Here is a 7,311-nt window from a genome sequence, read left to right as displayed (position 1 = left end):
ACAAAAACCTTAAATAAAAAAACTCCAGATTCCGGAGTCAGCCGCCCTAGCCGCGGCGCCAGCTATTTCCCAGAGTCACCTGGTGCTGGGCTAATCTGCCGCCGGTGCCGGGGATCGAACCGTGATCCCCAGATGGGGATATCCCAAAAATCTGGCATGGATACGGCCCGCCAGGACTGGTTTGGGCACCCCTGATATAGAGGCAGTCAACGCGAAATCTGCTGGGTTCGATTCCGATCCGTGTCAGAAGGACCGTAGGGCTTGGGAGTCCGTACAACAGGGGTGCCCAAACCTGTCCTGGCGGGCCGTATCCATGCCAGATTTTTGGGATATCCCCATCTGGTGATCACGGTTCGATCCCCGGCGCCGGCGGCAGATCAGAGTGCCCAGGACGGGGTCCATGTGACCCGGGCAGTCCTATCCCCTGGGTGTACGTGGTTGTCCGACATGTCGGTCGTATTTGCTTTTACGTACCGGATCGGAATCGGCCCCCATAAAATCGTACGTAAAGTATATAGCAAATCAACCTGAAATCTGCTGGGTCAGAAAGGGCTCGATTCCGATCCGTGTCGGAAGGTTAGGAGTCCGTACGAATTTGTCGGGACGGCATGGCAGAGTGCCCGGGATGGGCTCCATGGCTCTTGGGCAGTCGTCCCCCGGGCGTCCGGGGCTCCATCCAGGCCGACGGCATGGCAGAGTGCCCGGGACGGGCTCCATGCGTCCCGGGCATTCGTCCCCCGGGCGTCCGGGGCTCCATCCAGGCCGGCGGCAAGGCAGTGTGCCCGGGTCGGGCTCCATGCGTCCCGGGCATTCGTCCCCCGGGCGCCTGAAACTGCTGGGTCAGAGAGGGCTCGATTCCGATCCGTGTCGTAAGGTTAGGAGTCCGTACGAATTTGTCGGGACGGCATGGCAGAGTGCCCGGGACGGGCTCCATGCGTCCCGGGCATTCGTCCCCCGGGCGTCCGGGGCTACATCCAGGCTGACGGTATGGCAGAGTGCCCGGGTCGGGCTCCATGGTTTTCACGGTGGTCCTCCCCTGGGTGTCAGGGGGCTCCTGGCCGACGGCATGGAAAAGTACCCAGGACGGGCTCCATGCGTCCCGGGCATTTGTCCCCCGGGCGTCCGGGGCTCCATCCAGGCCGACGGCATGGCAGAGTGCCCGGGTCGGGCTCCATGGTTTCCAGGGTGGTCCTCCCCAGGGTGTCGGGGCGCTCCAGGCCGAAGGCATGGAAAAGTGCCCAGGACGGGCTCCATGCGTCCCGGGCATTTGTCCCCCGGGCGTCCGGGGCTCCATCCAGGCTGACGGCATGGCAGAGTGCCCGGGTCGGGCTCCATGGCTTTCACGGTGGTCCTCCCCTGGGTGTCTGGGGGCTCCAGGCCGAAGGCATGGAAAAGTTCCCAGGATGGGCTCCATGCATCCCGGGCACGGGCACGGGGATGGGGACAGGGTCGGGAGAGTCCAGGCGGCTTCACTTCCGTGTCCAGCCATCTGATCGCCCAGATTCCCTCGGCCATCTGGTCGCCCGGATCCCCTCGGGCATCTGGTCGCCCGCAACGCTTTCCTATGGGGCGACCAGATGGCCGAACTTCCCTGGAAGTCCCGATGAGGTGCCATTCGCCGCCCGGATCCCAGCGAGGGCTCCAGGAGGTTGGGTACATTCGCGCCTTGGGTCCCCTCTGTCACCTCGCGTGCACAGATTACAAGAAAAGGGGGTAATTTTCCTCCGGATTACTAGGGAGAAGGGTACGCCCGGACACCCCTCCGAGGCTGGTGGTTCTCTGCCATGGGGACCAGATGGGCTATGCCTGGGCAACACCTCCCTAGGCCACCCGGGGCTTCCTTCCTCCAGGCCAACTGCATGTCAAATTGCCCAGGACGGGCTCCATGGCTCCTGGGCAGTCGTCCCCCGGGCGTCCGGGGCTCCATCCAGGCTGACGGCATTGAAAAGTGCCCAGGACGGGCTCCATGCGTCCCGGGCATTCGTCCCCTGGGCGTCCGGGGCTCCATCTAGGCTGACGGTATGGCAGAGTGCCCGGGTCGGGCTCCATGGTTTTCACGGTGGTCCTCCCCTGGGTGTCTGGGGGCTCCAGGCCGAAGGCATGGAAAAGTGCCCAGGACGGGCTCCATGCGTCCCGGGCATTCGTCCCCCGGGCGTCCGGGGCACCCATCTCCATGAGGCCAACGGCATTGGCAAAGTACCCAGGACGGGCTCCATGGGTCCCGGGCAGACCTCCCCCCGGGCGTCCGGGGCTCCCACCTCCAGGCCGATGGAATGTCAAAGTACCCAGGACGGGCTCCATGGGTCCCGGGCAGCTTCCCCCGGGGCGTCCGGGGCACCCACCTCCAGGCCGACGGCATGTCAAAGTACCCAGGACGGGCTCCACGGGTCCCGGGCATTCCTCCCCCAGGTCGTCCGGGCCCTAGAGCTCCGGTGGTCCAACCTGCGCCTGAGGCCCAGCCGGGGTCCAAGAGCCCTGCCTTGCGTGGGCAGGCAGTCAGGAACCCTACCGCGAAGGCTTGGGATGGATGGGGAGCTGGGAGTCCTTTCGATCCCGGCCCTCTGGTCGCCCGCGATGCTTTCCAATGGGGCGACCAGATGGCCGGGCTTCCCTGGAAGTCCCGATGAGGTGCCATTCGGCTCCTGGATCCCAGCTAGGGCTCCATGAGGTCGGGTTCTTTTACGCCTTGGGTCCCCTCTGTCACCTCGCGTGCACGGATTGCAAGAAAGGGGGGTAATTTCCCTCCGGATTACTAGGGGCAGGGTACGCCCGGACACCTCTCCAGGGCTGGTGGTTCTCTGCCCGGGGGACCAGATGAGATATGCCTGGGCAACACCTCCCCCGGGCGTCTGGGGGCTCCATTCTCCGGGCCAACGGCATGGCTCAATGCCCAGGACGGGCTCCACGTGTCCCGGACAGACCTCCCCTGGGCGTCCGGGGCACCCATCTCCATGAGGCCAACGGGATGGCAAAGTACCCGGGAAGGGCTCCACGGGTCCCGGGCAGCCTTCCCCCGGGCGTCCGGGGCTCCCACCTTTAGGCCGACGGCATGTCACACTGCCCAGGACGGGCTCCATGGGCCCCGGACAGACCTCCCCCGGGCGTCCGGGGCACCCATCTCCAGGAGGCCAACGGGATGGCAAAGTACCCGGGAAGGGCTCCACGGGTCCCGGGCAGCCTTCCCCCGGGCGTCCGGGGCTCCCACCTCCAGGCCGACGGCATGTCACAGTGCCCAGGACGGGACCCATGGGCCCCGGACAGCCCTCCCCCCGGGCGTTCGGGGCACATATCTCCAGGAGGCCAACGGCGTTGCAAAGTACCCGGAAAGGACTCCACGGGTACCGGGCAGTCCTCCCCCCGGGCGTCCGGGGCACCCATCTCCATGAGGCCAACGGCATTGGCAAAGTACCCGGGAGGGGCTCCACGGGTCCCGGGCAGGCCTCCCCCGGGCGTCCAGGGCACCCACCTCAAGGCCGACGGCATGTAAAAGTGCCCAGGACGGGCTCCATGGGTCCCGGGCAGCCCACCCCCGGGCATCCGGGGCACCCATCTCCAGGAGGCCAACGGCGTTGCAAAGTACCCGGGAAGGGCTCCACGGGTACCGGGCAGTCCTCCCCCGGGCGTCCGGGGGCTCCCTTCTCCAGGCCGACGGCATGGTTCAATGCCCAGGACGGGACGTCAAGTGGCCAGGACGGGCTCCATGCGTCCCGGGCATTCGTCCCGGGACGGGGACGGGGTGGGGAAGAGTCCAGGCGGCTTCACCTCCATGCCCAGCCATCTGGTCGCCCGGATTCCCTCGGCCATCTGGTCGCCCGGATCCCCTCGGGCATCTGGTCGCCCGCAACGCTTTCCTATGGGGGGGGACCAGATGGCCGAACTTCCCTGGAAGTCTTAATGAGGTGCCATTCGCCTCCCGGATCCCAGCGAGGGCTCCATGAGGTCGGGTTCTTTCACGCCTTGGGTCCCCTCTGTCACCTCGCGTGCACAGATTGCAAGAAAGGGGGGTAATTTGCCTCCGGATTACTATGGGGCAGGGTATGCCCGGACACCCCTCCAGGGTTGGTGGTTCTCTGCCATGGGGACCAGATGGGATATGCCTGGGCAACACCTCCCTAGGCCACCCGGAGCTTCCTTCCTCCAGGCCAACTGCATGTCAAATTGCCCAGGACGGGCTCCATGGCTCTTGGGCAGTCGTCCCCCGGGCGTCCGGTGCTCCATCCAGGCCGACGGCATGGCAGAGTGCCCGGGACAGGCTCCATGCGTCCCGGGCCTTCGCCCCCCCGGGCGTCCGGGGCTCCATCCAGGCTGACGGCATGGCAGAGTGCCCAGGACGGGCTCCACGGGCCCCGGTCATCCGGGGCACCCTTCCCCGGGCCAGCGGCATGTCAGAGTGCCCAGGACCAGTTCCACGGGTCCCAGGCAGTCCTCCCCCGGGCGTCCGGGGCTCCCTTCCCTGGGCCAAAGCATTTCAGAGTGCCCAGGACGGGCTCCACGGGTTCCGGGCGTCCAGGTCTCCCTTCCCCGGGCCAACGGCTTGTCAGAGTGCCCAGGACGGGCTCCACGGGCCCCGGGCGTCCGGGGCACCCTTCCCCGGGCCAGCGGCATGTCAGAGTGCCCAGGACGAGTTCCACGGGTCCCGGGCAGTCCTCCCCCCCGGGTGTCCGGGGCTCCCTTCCCCGGGCCAAAGCATTTCAGAGTGCCCAGGACGGGCTCCACGGGTCCCGGACGTCCGGGGCTCCCTTCCCCGGGCCAACGGCATACAGGAGTGCCCAGGACGGGCTCCACGGGTCCCGGACGTCCGGGGCTCCCTTCCCCGGGCCAACGGCATACAGGAGTGCCCAGGACGGGCTCCACAGGTCCCGGTCGTCTGGGGCTCCCTTCCCCGGGCCAACGGCTTGTCAGAGTGCCAAGGACGGGCTCCACGGGTCCCGGTCGTCTGGGGTCCCTCCCCTGGGCCAACAGCAGGTCAGAGTGCCCAGGACGGGCTCCACGGGTCCCGGGCAGCCCACCCCCCGGGCGTTCGGGGCACCCATCTCCAGGAGGCCAACGGCGTTGCAAAGTACCCGGGAAGGGCTCCACGGGTACCGGGCAGTCCGCCCCCGGGCGTCCGGGGCTCCCTTCTCCAGGCCAACGGCATGGTTCAATGCCCAGGACGGGCTCCATGTGTCCCAGACAGACCTCCCCCGGGCGTCCGGGGCACCCATCTCCAGGCCAACGGCATGGCTCAATGCCCAGGACGGGCTCCATGGGTCCGGGGAGGCGTCCCATGCGCCTCCGGGCTTGGGAGCCCCAGCTGGGTCCAGGGGCCCGGGCGGGCCCCGGGTCGGGTGCTCCGGCCCTGGTCCCTGTCTCCCAGCCTACCGCACTGCCAAGGGCCTAGGAATGGGTTCCGTTGTTCCCGGGGAGCCTCCCCTTGCTTGGCTGGGTTCAGGAGCAGTGGCTAGGGCCCCTGAGGGCCCGGGGAGGGCGGCCTCCCCACCCCGGGCTCTGTCCTTGGTCCTGCTGCGTGGCAGGGTGCCCGGGACGGGGTCCGGAGGGACCGGGGAGGCGTCCCATGCACCTCCGGGCTTGGGAGCCCCGGCTCGGTCCAGGGGCCCAGGCGGGCCCCGGGTCGGGTGCTCCGGCCCTGGTCCCTGTCTCCCAGCCTACCGCACTGCCAAGGGCCCGGGAAGGGGTGCCGTTGTTCCCGGGGAGCCTCCCCTTGCTTGGCTGGGTTCAGGAGCAGTGGCTAGGGCCCCTGAGGGCCCGGGGAGGGCGGCCTCCCCACCCCGGGCTCTGTCCTTGGTCCTGCTGCATGGCAGGGTGCCCGGGACGGGGTCCGGAGGGACCGGGGAGGCGTCCCATGCACCTCCGGGCTTGGGAGCCCCGGCTGGGTCCAGGGGCCCGGCCGGGCCCCGGGTCGGGTGCTCTGGCCCAGGGCCCTGTCTCCCAGCCTGCCGCACTGCCAATGGCCCGGGAAGGGGTTCCGATGTGCCCGGGGAGCCTCCCCTTGCTTGGCTGGGTTCAGGAGCAGTGGCTAGGGCCCCTGAGGGCCCGGGGAGGGCGGCCTCCCCACCCCGGGCTCTGTCCTTGGTCCTGCTGCATGGCAGGGTGCCCGGGACGGGGTCCGGAGGGACCGGGGAGGCGTCCCATGCACCTCCGGGCTTGGGAGCCCCGGCTGCGTCCAGGGGCCCGGCCGGGCCCCGGGTCGGGTGCTCCGGCCCTGGGCCCTGTCTCCCAGCCTGCCGCACTGCCAAGGGCCCGGGAAGGGGTTCCGATGTGCCCGGGGAGCCTCTCCTTGCTTGGCTGGGTTCAGGAGCAGTGGCTAGGGCCCCTGAGGGCCCGGGGAGGGCGGCCTCCCCACCCCGGGCTCTGTCCTTGGTCCTGCTGCGTGGCAGGGTGCCCGGGACGGGGTCTGGAGGGACCGGGGAGGCGTCCCATGCGCCTCCGGGCTTGGGAGCCCCGGCTGGGTCCAGGGGCCCGGGCGGGCCCCGGGTCGGGTGCTCCGGCCCTGGGCCCTGTCTCCCAGCCTGCCGCACGGCCAAGGGCCCGGGAAGGGGTTCCGATGTGCCCGGGGAGCCTCCCCTTGCTTGGCTGGGTTCAGGAGCAGTGGCTAGGGCCCCTGAGGGCCCGGGGAGGGCGGCCTCCCCACCCCGGGCTCTGTCCTTGGTCCTGCTGCGTGGCAGGGTGCCCGGGACGGGGTCCGGAGGGACCGGGGAGGCGTCCCATGCGCCTCCGGGCTTGGGAGCCCCGGCTGGGTCCAGGGGCCCGGGCGGGCCCCGGGTCGGGTGCTCAGGCCCTGGGCCCTGTCTCCCAGCCTGCCGCACTGCCAAGGGCCCGGAAAGGGGTTCCGATGTGCCCGGGGAGCCTCCCCTTGCTTGTCTGTGTTCAGGAGCTCCATCCGGGGCCCCTGAGGGCCCCGGGGAGGGTGGCCTCCCCACCCCGGGCTCCGTCCTGGGTCCTGCCGCGGGGCAGGGTGCCCGGGACGGGGTCCGGCGGGCCCGGGGAGGCTTCCCCTGTGCCTCCGGGCCTGGGAGCCCCGGCTGGGTCCAGGGGCCCGGTCGGGGCCCCGGGTCGGGCGCTCCGGCCCTGGGCCCGGTCCCCCGGGCTGCCGCTCCACCCAGGGCCCAGGACAGGGGTCCGTCGGTCCCTTGCAGGCCTCCCCTGCTTGTCAAGGTGTAAGCGGGCCCCGGGTCGGAGGGCCCGCCGGCCCCTGGCAGCCTCCATGGCTGTGGCCCGGCTGGGGCCCCGGGCCTCCGGCCCGCCATGCCCCGGGCGCCCGCTCCCTCCTTCGTGGGGGCACGGGGCGACCGGATGGCGTCCCTTTCGTGC

This window comes from Lissotriton helveticus, chromosome 8, assembly GCF_964261635.1.
Source record: "Lissotriton helveticus chromosome 8, aLisHel1.1, whole genome shotgun sequence".
Classification (NCBI taxonomy): domain Eukaryota; kingdom Metazoa; phylum Chordata; class Amphibia; order Caudata; family Salamandridae; genus Lissotriton; species Lissotriton helveticus.
This window is presented reverse-complemented; position numbering follows the sequence as displayed.